Here is a 13,214-nt window from a genome sequence, read left to right as displayed (position 1 = left end):
GTGACACAGCCATGTCCATTCGTCCTTCATAAATAAACATAACAGCCATGTCTGCCTCATGCAGCATTGCCATGTACAGTACATATGGTTGCCACATTTCTATTCAGATTATTCAGGAATGATTTACCTGAGTTCAACTTACTGTACAGACAAAAACAATCAGGAAAAGAGATGTGTGAGCATGATGATACATTTATTAAATTGTGTTTGGACTAGGAACCTATATCTAAACGCAAACTCACATGGCAAGGATGATACAACTTATTCCTACAAACCGCTGTCAGGTTTCGTCTTTGCATCCATAGGTAGTTTCATCTCAAGCCCAGAAGACATGATCAGAGCTTAATAAAGAAACTGTCATATTAGTAATTGTCAGAGGATGACTACAAAACTACAGCCTTAATATTCCGTGGTTGTTTGTGATTGAGAGAGAACAGTATTGTCATTGTAAAACATTGTCAGAAGTGAGTGGTTACAGCAAGGTAGATCCCCTGTGGTCAAACTGCTGGCCCAGGAGATCTTCCAAATAAAAGACAGGACACACTAGCTAATCCTCTGATTGACATCAGGATTTATGAGAGACGATATCAAAACGCAACAATCAAAACAATGAGGCACAAAAGCGCTATGGCATAATAAACCGCTCAAGAACAGGATGCACATAGCACAATTGCTGAAATCAAAGTAACTATGGAATGCTGGTTTCATACTATGAGGTAGTTTATATGATATTCAACTTATTTTACTTAATGTAAAGGACTTGTTGTACAAAGATGGAACATCCTAAGCCAGTTGGGTGTTGTTCCCAGAACAAACGATTTGGGAAATGTAGCTAATTTTGGTTAATGTACTTAAAAAAAAATTTTACCAGCTAGGCTAGTTGAGAACAAGTTCTCATTTGCAACTGCGACCTGGCCAAGATAAAGCGTAGCAATTTTACACATACAACAACACAGAGTTACACGTGGAATAAACAAAAACACACAGTTAATAATACAGTAGAACAAAAGAAAACAAAAAGTCAATATACAGTGAGTGCAAATTAGGTAAGTTAAGGAAGTAAATAGGCCATGGTGGCGAAGTAATTATAATATAGCAATTAAACACTGGAAAGGTAGATCGGCAGAAGATGAATTTGCAAGTAGAGATACTGGGGTGCAAAGGAGCAAAATAAATAAATAAATAAATACCAGTATGGGGATGAGGTAGGTAGATGGGCTGTTTACAGATGGGCTATGTACAGGTGCAGTGATCTGTAAGCTGCTCTGACAGCTGGTGCTTAACGCTAGTGAGGTAGATGTGAGTCTCCAGCTTCAGAGATTTTTGCAATTCGTTCCAGTCATGGACTTTTCCCTAGGTAAGTACAGTTAAGTGTCAGGGTACAGTAGTAAAACGCTGTACATGCTAAGTTGGTATTTACAGTGCTTGGGAATCACAACACAAATAGAAATCCAAATTAAACCACCATACTAGTATCTCTACTCAGTAATGTTCAATGTAATAAAATAATAATAATAATAATAATAAAAAACATACAAAAAGTTAAATGCGGAAAGCATAGTCATCGAGTTATAAACAATTTAAAACAGAAGGCAAATTGACCCAAACGATCCTGTCCAGTGCATCAAAGGGCAATTTGTTCTGTTTTTACATCTTCCCTCAGTCCCTTTTTGGTTTTGTGCTTACACAGTCATTTCAAGTATTACCACATTCCAGTGACAAATTCAGAACATTTTCTCATCATGTTTTTGCTTCTAGTGGTTCCTTGACCTCTTTAGTTTCCCTTTACTGTGGATCAGAAAGAAGCGCTGAAAAGAAGGATTGTAGAGAGACTAAGAAAAATAATTTGAGGAAGCGTGTAAGTAGGACAGAGCTTAAAATGGCTATGAGGACAGCTTAGAGTAGCTGGGTGGTGAGAACTTGCGCTTCAGGTATTTGATGATATAGAGAGGAAGACAGCTGACGACGGGGATCACTGACAGCTTCCACAGGAAGGCTGGCGTTGTGATGAAGGCCACAAAAAACAAAAAACAACACAGGTTAGAAATCTGTCCAAATATCAGCACATTCAATATGTGACAGACACTAACATGTTGATATACATTATTTTGTTATAACTTACAATACCGTTCAAAAGTTTGGGGTCACTTAGAAATGTCCTTGTTATTGAAAGAAATGCACATTTTTTGTCCATCAAAATAACAGAAAATTGATCAGAAATACAGTGTAGACATTGTTAATGTTGTAAATGACTGTCGTAGCTGGAAACGTCTGATTTCTTCATGGAATATCTGCATAGGTGTACAGAGGACCATTATCAGCAACCATCCCTCCTGTGTTCCAATGGAATATTGTGTTAGCTAATCCAAGTTTATCAATTTAAAAGGCTAATTGATCATTAGAAAAGCCTTTTGCAATTATGTTAGCACAGCTGAAAACTGTTGTTCTGATTAAAGAAGCAATAAAACTGGCCTCCTTTAGACTAGTTGAGTATCTGGAGCATCAGCATTTGTGGGTTCGATTACAGGCTCAAAATGGCCAGAAACAAAGAACTTTCTTCTGAAACTCATCAGTCTATTCTTGTTCTGAGAAATGAAGGCTATCCATGCGAGAAATTGCCAAGATACTGAAGATCTCGTATAACGCTGTGACCTACTCCCTTCACAGAACAGAGCAAACTGGCTCTAACAAGAATAGAAAGAGGAGTGTGAGGCCCCGGTGCACAACTGTGCAAGAAGACAAGTACATTAGAGTGTCTAGTTTGAGAAACAGACGCCTCACAAGTCTTCAACTGGCAGCTTCATTAAATAGTACTCGCAAAACACCAGTCTCAAAGTCAACAGTGAAGAGGCGACTCCGGGATGCTGGCCTTCTAGGCAGAGTTGCAAAGAAAAAGCAATATCTCAGAATGGCCAATAACAATAAAATATTAAGATGGGCAAAAGAACACAGACACTGGACAGAGGAACTCTGCCTAGAAGGCCAGCATCCCGGAGTCGCCTCTTCACTGTTGACATTGAGACTGGTGTGCCATTCAAATTAGCAGACTCAGCTATTTCAGCCATACCCGTTGCTGACAGGTGTATAAAAGCGAGCACACAGCCATGAAATCTCCATAGACAAACATTGGCAGTAGAACGCAGTGGAAAAAGTAGCCAATTGTCATACTTGAGTAAAAGTAAAGATACCTTAATACAAAATTACTCAAGTAAAAGTCACACAGTAAAATACTACTTGAGTAAAAGTCTAAAAGTATTTGATTTTAAATATACTTAAGTTTCAAAAGTAAAAGTCATTTCAAATTGCTTGTATTAAGCAAACCAGACAGCACAATTTTCTTGTTGTAAATTGTTTACGAATAGCCAGGGGCACTCCAGTCTCAACACGCAGACAAAATTTACAAACTAAGCATTTGTGTTTAGTGGGTCTGCCAGATCAGAGGCAGTAGGGATGACCAGGGATGTTCTCTTGATAAGTGAGTGAATTTGGACTATTTTTTACCTTAAAAATGTAACGAGTACTTTTTTGTGTCAGGGAAAATGTAAGAAGTAAAAATTATTTTCTTTAGTAAATTGAAATTTAAATATAAATAGTAAAGTAAAGATACCCCCAAAAACTACTTAAGTAGTGGTATAAAGTATTTTTACTTTAGTACTTTACACCACTGGTAGAATGGCTTTACTGAGAGCTCAGCGACTTTCAATGTGACACCATCATAGGATGCCACATTTCCAACAATTGTGAAGTGGAAACGTCTAGGAGAAACAACAGCTCAGCCGTGAAGTAGTAGGCCACACAAACTCACAGAACGGGACCGCCAAGTGCTGAAGTGCATAAAAATAGTCTGTCCTCAATTGCAACACTCACTACCGAGTTCCAAACTACCTCTGGAAGCAAGGTCAGCACAAGAACTGTTCATCGGGAGCTTCATGAAATGGGTTTCCTTGACCGAGCAGCCACACACAAGCCTAAGATCACAATGCGCAATGCCAAGCGTTGGCTGGAGTGGTGTAAAGCTTGCCGCCATTGGACTCTGGAGCAATGGAAATGTGTTCTCTGGAGTGATGAATAACACTTCAACATCTGGCAGGCCAAAGGACAAATCTGGGTTTGGCGGATGCCAGGAGAACACTACCTGCCCGAATGCATATTGCCAACTGTAAAGTTCGGTGAAGGGGCTGTTTTTCATGGCTCGGGCCCATTAGTTCCAGTCAAGGGAAATCTTAACACTACAGCATATAATGACAATCTAGACGATTCTGTGCTTCCAACTTTGTGGCAACAATTTGGGGAAGGCCCTGTCCTGTTTCAGCATGACAATGCCCCCGTGCACAAAGCGAGGTCCATACAGAAATGGTTTGTTGAAGATCGGTGTGGAAGAACTTGCCTGGCCTGCACAGAGCCCTGACCTCAACTCCATTAAACATCTTTGGGATCAATTGGAATTCCCACTGCAAGCCAGGCCTAAACGGGCAGCATCAGTGACAACCTCACTAATGCTCATGTGGCTGAATGGAAGTCTCCACAGCAATGTTCCAACATCTAGTAGAAAGCCTTCCCAGAAGAGTTATAGCAGCAAATGGGGGACCATCTCCTTATTAATGCCCATGATTTTGGAATTAGATGTTAGACAAGCAGGTGTACACATACTTTCAAGGTGAGTGCCAGCATGAGAGAGAGAAAACAGGGAGCGAGAGATACAAAAGAGAGCGAGGGAGAGAGACAGAAGACGGCAGACACAAGCAAAGTTAAGCACAAACCTCCAAGGTTTAATTGGGTTAACTCAAAAACATAAGTGCAAAGTGCATCAAACTAAAACACAAAAGCTGCAGTGTAGTGTAGTGCAAAGGGTGATATTGTTACTACAAGTGTTCGGCAAACCTGCCTTCGACATAACAAAAAGCAACATAACAAAATTATTATTTCCCCTCAATACTTCTGAGCACAATAGCAAACAGCATAATAAAAAAATAAAGGGGGATAAAGAAAGTTGAATTTAGTTGTTTTTCTCCTCAGGTAAAGAATATTTGCTTACCTAAGTACTCGTTGTGGAAGGCAAGCGAGGCTATGTAGCAGCCTAGACTGAGGAACTCTGCTAGCACCATGAGCCAGGTACAAATGTTGAGCGCCATCATGAGCAGCTCGGTGAGGATCAGCGCAGTGAAGGAGATGGCCACCACGTGTACAAGCTCCGACTCAAACAACAGCAGTGCACCGTACATCAGGATGCCACCTGGGGATGCCTCAAAGAAGTGTTATTGACGTAGTAGCGGTTGAGTAACTGTTTAATCAGCTTGAGAAAGAAACTAGAGAATGGTTCAACTAGAATGTATTCTAGTAATCAACTAAAATCAATTTGTTTCTAGTTAATGATGATAAGACCTAAAAATACAATTAATTGGTTTATTCTTTTAGGGGACGAAATATGTACATTTTGGTTTATTTATTTTAAGTTACTTTGATCCCCAATGGGGAAAGAGGGATACCTAGTCAGTTGTACAACTGAATGCATTTAACTGAAATGTGCCATCCGCATTTAACCAAACCCCTCTGAATCAGAGGTGCGGGAGGCTGCCTTAACATCCACATCATCAGCGCCCAGGGAACAGTGGGTTAACTACCTTGCTCTGGGGCAGAAGGACAGATTTTTACATTGTCAGCACAGGGATTCGATCCAGCAACCTTTCGGTTACTGGCCCAACGTCCCTACCCTACCTGCTGCCCCTTCAATGCTCACTGAAAGTCTGTTATTCATTGAGACACCAGACAGTCCAGTAAGTCTGGAGACACGGGGTTGGCCTGTTTTTCAATGGTATTAGGCCTTTAATTAAAAAACGAAAGCTGTCAGGAAGGTACACTTCAGTAGGAACATAAGATATTTTTCAACACGCTGCATGGCTTAGTGATTACAGAAATATTGATTTACAGAACAGACAAAAGTCTGGATGTAACTGTGGATGACTCTTGGTAACCTAAGCTACTGAGAAACAGGACTGTCTGAGAGTCAGGGGACAGTGGACTGAAGTTTTGCACATAGTAAAAATGATGAAATAGAAGTGTGTTGCCTGGACAAACAGTGAGTAATAAAAATGTGGTTTAGCCACTATGCTGCGCGTCATTCAGATTGCTTTCAGGAAAGCTGCCATACTGTGAGGATGGATCCTTTGGATATAAGAGTTTGTGCACCTGGCCAACACCTGTTATATTCCTAATATCCATTATGTTTCTTAGCACCCTTCCCTGTGTGTTAGTATTCATCATTAGAACTGTGTTAAGGAAATCTAACTCAGAAAGCTACAGGAGTATCCTGTCAACCCTCTGGTAAATACTGATTAACAAATGCCTCTGTGCTTGTCAAACTGGCCCAGGGCTGCTGAGCGCTTGTAGCTGTTCCTGCCGTGGACCACGAGCAGCAGACCAATGTGCTTAAAAACTGAGTGATGAAGAAATCTTCAGTCAGGGGTGCCTGCTTCTCCTCCTGCATGGGAAAAGCATAAGAGCATATTCTAGGAAAGGACACACCCCATATCAGACTAAATATGGGGTAACAGGTTTTGCATTTTTGTAAAAAAATATAATGTTTTTACTATTTCATGTAATAATAAATGGATTGGGTAAGAGGCGTAATATGGATTATTAACCTTTCCTTCAATACCAATACCACAGTCTGCTGCCTGGATCATATTGACATCATTACCTCCATCACATGGGAGAGAAAGAGAGCCACATGTCAGCCACAGGTTCAATAATAGCATGTAAAAGAGCAATATGGAGATAAGGCTTATGCCCCAGGACAAAACAATGTTAACAGAGATGCTTATGCTCTTTGATTGTGGACATAATAGCCTTCTAACCTTCTCATACTGGGTCTAGTTTCTTCATTTTCAAAACAAAGTAGTCAATAGTGAGATACAGGTATATTACTGGTAGGCATTTTCTACAATCTATTTTATAATTTGGCATTCATTGTACACAGATCATTGTAGCAGGTCTGTGTCTCAAAGGATGAGAGTGGTTAGTTGTTACAAAACCTGTGCCATAGGTGGAGCAGGTTCTGTTGGCTGTGTGCTGCTTGAGCAGGTGGACGATCTGGGCTTTCTGAGTGGGGGAGCAGCGACAGCAGACTACCGCTGGACACTGACACGCCAGTTCCACAAACTCATGCTCATAGTCCCGCAGACTATGTGGGAAGATAAACATATGGATTTGGAAAATGCAAACACATCTGGACCCACAAGCACATTCACATATTACTTACTGTACCATCTCTTCAGATCAACAGTGATAAAATGTAGTTTGTTTTGCTCTTCTTGCGGTTTTGGACTCAAAAGGTTTTAGTTTTGACACCAGAATATTTTTGGCTGCATCTACAGTACCATCTTGAGAGGCTTGTGAGAAGTGTGTTGTGTTGTAGTACCGCCAAGGAGTCTCCAGAGATGACCAGAGCACAGTCGTGTTTCCTTCTGAAGGCATTGAGCTCCAGATGGGCCTCTCCACCGTTGGAGACCTGCTCGAGAGCCCGGCAACACAATCAGTGGAAGGACAGATACAAGACCATTTCCTCATCCCTTTAAACACTCATAAAGTGAGAGATTATTATTTTAACATTAAAAAGAAAGAGAAACGTGCCAATCTTCATTTCTGGACACCAAATGGGAGCTTTTAGTGATACAAGTAGCTGTCTCCAGCTTATCCCCAGTAAAGCATCCATATCTGAACAGAAAACAAAACCATGACAAGGAATCAGGGACAGAGTATCCGCAAAGGACCATCTTGCAGCATTTCATATTATACAAGGACCAGTCAAATTCTATGGAGTGCCTCTTTTTCACAGCTAACATTATACTGTACATGGAAACAACAGCACAATATAAATGCAGCCAACATGAACAGTACGTTCACAGTTTGATTCCAGCATTGCTGAGGAGCTCCAGGGTTGGCCTGATGTCGACCTCAACCCCAGTCAAACACAGAAGCTCCATCTCCCTCTCCAGACTTTCTACCACTGCTGACACCTTCAGAGCCCGGTCATGCATACTCAGCTTGGCCTGGTTGTAAGATGGTCATACAAAGGATCATTTAAATATTTGACTTTGCTTTTCCTTCACTCTGCAGTCCAACTCATCCCAAACCATCTCAATTGGGTTGAGGTCGGGTGGAGGCCAGGTCATCTCATCCAGCACTCCACTCTCCTTGGTCAAATAGCCCTTACACAGCCTGGAGGTGTGTTTTGGGTCATTGTCCTGTTGAAAAACAAATGATAGTCCCACTAAGCGCAAACCAGATGGGAGGGCGTATCGCTGCAGAATGCTGTGGTATCCATGCTGGTTAAGTGTGCCTTGAATTCTAAATAAATCACAGACAGTGTCACCTGCAAAGCACCCCCCACACCATCACACATCCTCCTCCATGCTTCATGGTGGGAACCACACATACGGAGATCATCCGTTCACCCACTCTGTGTCACACAAAGACACGGCAGTTGGAACCAGAAATGTCAAATTTGGGCTCATCAGACCAAAGGACAGATTTCCATCAGTCTAATGTCCATTGCTCATGTTTCTTGGTACAAGCAAGTCTCTTTTTCTTATTGGTGTCCTTTAGTAGTTGTTTATTTGAAGCAATTCGACCATGAAGGCCTGAATAACGCAGTCTCCTCTGAACAGTTGATGTTGAGATGTGTCTTTTACTTGAACCCTGCAGCATTTATTTGGGCTGCAATTTCTGAAGCTGGTAATGCTAATGAAAGTATTCTCTGCAGAAGATTTAACTCTGGGTCTTCCTTTCCTGTGGCTGTCCTCATGACAGCCAGTTTCATCATAGCGCTTGATGGTTTTTGTAACTGCAAATGATTGACTGACCATGTTTTAAAGTAATGATGGACATTGCTCTTAGTTTATTTATTTGAGCTGTTCTTGCCAAAATATGGACTTGGTCTTTACCAAATAGGGCTATCTTCTGTATCACACCCCTAACTTGTCACAACACAACTGATTGGCACAAACGCATTAAGGAAAAAAAGAAAATCCACAAATTAACTTTTAAAGGTACACCTGTTAATTTAAAAGCTGGTTGAGAGAATGCAAAGTTGTCATCAAGGCAAAGGGTGGCTACGTTGAAGAATCTCAAATATTATAACCAAGTGGGCTGAGAGCCGGGAAGAAAGTTCAGGGAGTGAGTGTTTTAATAAATAAACACAAAATAAGAAACACGAACAACGCACAAACATGACACAGGAACAGAAACAAATAATGTCTGGGGAAGGAACCACAGGGAGTGACATACAGTTGAAGTCGGAAGTTTACATACACTAAGGTTGAAGTCATTAAACTTGTTTTTCAACCAACCTCTTTCCCTACTGTATTTATTTTATTTATTTATTTATTTTGCTCCTTTGCACCCCATTATTTTTATTTCTACTTTGCACATTCTTCCACTGCAAATCTACCATTCCAGTGTTTTACTTGCTATATTGTATTTACTTTACCACCATGGCCTTTTTTTGCCTTTACCTCCCTTATCTCACCTCATTTGCTCACATCGTATATAGACTTGTTTATACTGTATTATTGACTGTATGTTTGTTTTACTCCATGTGTAACTCTGTGTCGTTGTATGTGTCGAACTGCTTTGCTTTATCTTGGCCAGGTCGCAATTGTAAATGAGAACTTGTTCTCAACTTGCCTACCTGGTTAAATAAAGGTGAAATAAATCAAATAAAATAAAAAAACACTCCACAAATTTCTTGTTAACAAACTATAGTTTTGGCAAGTCGGTTAGGACATCTACTTTGTGCATGACAAGTAATTTTTACAACAATTGTTTACAGACAGATTATTTCACTGTATCACAATTCCAGTGGGTAAGAAGTTTACGTATACTAAGTTGACTGTGCCTTTAAACAGCTTGGAAAATTCCAGAAAATTATGTCATGGCTTCAGAAGCTTCTGATAGGGTAATTGATATAATTTGAGTCAATTGGAGGTGTACCCGTGGATGTGTTTCAAGGCCTACCTTCAAACTCAATGCCCATCATGTTGTGGGGGTGCTTCGCTGCAGGGGGGACTGGTGCACTTCACAAAATAGATGGCAACATGAGGAGGGAAAATTATGTGGATACATTGAAGCAACATCTCAAGACATCAGTCAGGAAGTTAAAGCTTGGTCACAAATGGGTCTTCCAAATGGACAATGACCTCAAGCATACTTCCAAAGTTGTGGAAAAATGGCTTAAGGACAACAAATCAAATCAAAGTTTATTTGTCATGTGCGCCGAATACAACAGTGAAATGCTTACTTACAGGCTCTAACCAATAGTGCGAAAAAAAAGTTAAATTCAAACGAGCCTGCAAAGAAAACTAATGGGACTGTAGCGACTGTGTTGACTTCAAAATCTGGGGAGTGAACTACGTTTCTACCTGCAAATAGTCCGGGTAACCATTTGAGTCTTATGGCTTGGGGGTAAAAACTGTTGAGAAGCCTTTTGGTCCTAGACTTGGCACTCCGGTACCGCTTGCCATGCGGTAGTAGAGAGAACAGTCTATGACTGGGGTGACTGGGGTCTTTGACAATTTTTAGGACCTTCCTCTGACACCGCCTGGTGTAGAGGTCCTGGATGGCAGGCAGCTTTGCCCCAGTGATGTACTGGGCCGTACACACTACCCTCTGAAGTGCTTTACGGTCGAGGCCGAGCAATTGCCATACAAGGCAGTGATGCAACCGGTCAGGATGTCCTCGATGTTGCAGCTGTAGAACCTTTTGAGGATCTCAGGACCCATGCCAAATCTTTTTAGTTTCCTGAGGGAAAATAGGCTTTGTCGTGCCCTCTATAGGACTGTCTTGGTGTGTTTGGACCATTCTAGTTTGTTGTTGATGTGAACACCAAGGAACTTGAAGCTCTCAATCTGCTCCACTACAGCCCCGTTGATGAGAATGGGGACGTGCTCGGTGCTCCTTTTCCTGTAGTCCACAATCATCTCCTTAGTCTTGGTTACGTTGAGGGATATGTTGTTATTCTGGCACCACCCGGCCAGGTCTCTGACCTCCTCCCTATAGGCTGTCTCTTCGTTGTCAGTGATCAGGACTACCACTGTTGTGTCGTTTGCAAACTTAATGATGGTGTTGGAGTCGTGCCTGGCCATGCAGTTGTGGGTGAACACGGAGTACAGGAGGGGACTGAGCATGCACCCCTGGGGAGCTCCATTGTTGAGGATAAGCGTGGCATATGTGTTGCTACCGACCCTCACCACCTGGGGGCGGCCCGTCAGGAAGTCCAGGATCCAGTTGCAGAGGGAGGAGTTTAGTCCCAGGTTCCTTAGCTTAGTGATGAGCTTTCAGGGTACTATGGTGTTAAACGCTGAGCTGTAGTCAATGAATAGCATTCTCACATAGGTGTTCCTTTTGTCCAGGTGGGAAAGGGCAGTGTGGAGTGCAGTAGAGATTGCATCATCTGTGGATCTGTTTGGGCGGTATGCAAATTGGAAATTGGTGTTGATTTGAGCCATTACCAGCCTTTCAAAGCACTTCATGGCTACGGACGTGAGTGCTACGTAGTCATTTAGGCAGGTTGCCTTTGTGTTCTTGGGCACAAGGACTATGGTGGTCTGCTCGAAACATGTTGGTGTTACAGACTCAGTGAAGACACCTGCCAGCTGGTCTGCACATGCCCGGAGCACACATCCTGGTAACCCGTCTGGCCAAGCAGCCTTGTGTATGTTGACCTGTTTAAAGGTCTTACTCACATCTGCGTGATCACACAGTCGTCCGGAACAGCTGATGCTCTCATGCATGCCTCAATGTTTCTTGCCTCGAAGCGAGCATAGAAGTGATTTAGCTCATCTGGTAGGCCCGTGTCACTGGGCAGCTCGTGGCTGTGCTTCCCTTTGTAGCCTGTAATAGTTTGCGAGCCCTGCCACATCCGACGAGCGTCGGAGCCGGTGTAGTATGATTGCATTTAGCTCTGTACTGACGCGTTGCCTGTTTGATGGTTCGTCGCAGGGCATAGTGGGATTTCTTGTAAGCTTCCGAGTCCCACACCTTGAAAGCAGCAGCTCTACCCTTTAGCTCAGTGCGAATGTTGCCTATTATCCATGGCTTCTGGTTGGGGTATGTACGTACAGTACCTGTGGGGATGGCGTCCTCAATGCACTTATTGATAAAGCCAGTGACTGTGGTGAATGTGGTGAATTCCTCAATGTCATTGGAAGAATTCCGGAACATGTTCCAGTCTGTGATATCAAAACAGTCCTGTAGTTTAGCACCTGCTTCATCTGACCACTTTTTTTATTGACCGAGTCACTGGTGCTTCCTGCTTTAATTTTTGCTTGTAAGCAGGAATCAGGATAGAGTTGCGGTCGGATTTACCAAATGGAGGGCGAGGGAGAACTTGGTACGCGTCTCTGTGTGTGGAGTACAGGCAATCTATAATTTTTTTCCCTCTGGTTGCACATTTAACATGTTGATAGAGATTTGGTAGAACTGACTTAAGTTTCCCTGCATTAAAGTCTCCGTTCACTAGTAGCGCCACCTCTGGGTGAGTGGTTTCCTGTTTGCTTATTTCCTTATACAGCTGACTGAGTGCAGTCTTAGTGCCAGCATCTGTTTGTGGTGGTAAATAAACAGCCACGAAAAGTATAGCTGAGAACTCTCTAGGCAAGTAGTGTAGCCTGCAATTTCACAATATACTTCAGGCGAGCAAAATCTAGAGACTTCCTTAGATTTCGTGCACCAGCTGTTTACAAATATGCACAGACTGCCTCCCCTCATCTTACCGGAGTGTGCTGTTCTATCCTGCTGGTGCAGCGTATATCCCGCTAGCTGAATATCCATGTCGTCATTCAGCCACGATTCCGTGAAACATAGGATATTACAGTTTTTGATGTACCGTTGGTAGGATATTCGTGATCGTACCTCATCTAATTTATTGTTCAATGATTGCACGTTGGCGAGTAATATTGACGGTAACGGCAGCTACTCGCCTTCTGTGGGTCCTGACGAGGCATCCGTCCTCTGTACCTGCGTCGCTTCCTCTTGCGAAAAACTGGGATGCCGGCCCTGCCGGTTGTTTGGAGAATATCATGTGAGTCTTGCTTGTTGTTGAAAAAATCTTTGTCTAATTCGAGGTGAGTGATCGCTGTCCTGATATCCAGAAGCTCTTTTCTGCCATAAGATACTGTTGCAGAAACATTATGTACAAAATAATTCACAAATATCGT

General features: G+C 42.3%; 1 long non-coding RNA gene across 1 annotated transcript; it reads right to left on the bottom strand.

The window, feature by feature from the left end:
• Positions 1–1,264: 1,264 nt before the first annotated feature.
• On the bottom strand, positions 1,265–8,175 carry LOC110496092. The gene is made up of 3 exons (XR_005041375.1): positions 6,642–8,175; positions 5,036–6,478; positions 1,265–1,996 (listed from the first exon to the last, which is right to left on the bottom strand). It is a non-coding gene; the product is annotated as an uncharacterized LOC110496092 (long non-coding RNA).
• Between the last annotated feature and the right edge of the window lie 5,039 nt (positions 8,176–13,214).

Source organism: Oncorhynchus mykiss, chromosome 32, assembly GCF_013265735.2.
Source record: "Oncorhynchus mykiss isolate Arlee chromosome 32, USDA_OmykA_1.1, whole genome shotgun sequence".
Classification (NCBI taxonomy): Eukaryota; Metazoa; Chordata; class Actinopteri; order Salmoniformes; family Salmonidae; genus Oncorhynchus; species Oncorhynchus mykiss.
The sequence above is the reverse complement of the archived record's forward strand: the minus strand, read 5'-3'. Positions and strand labels throughout refer to the sequence as shown.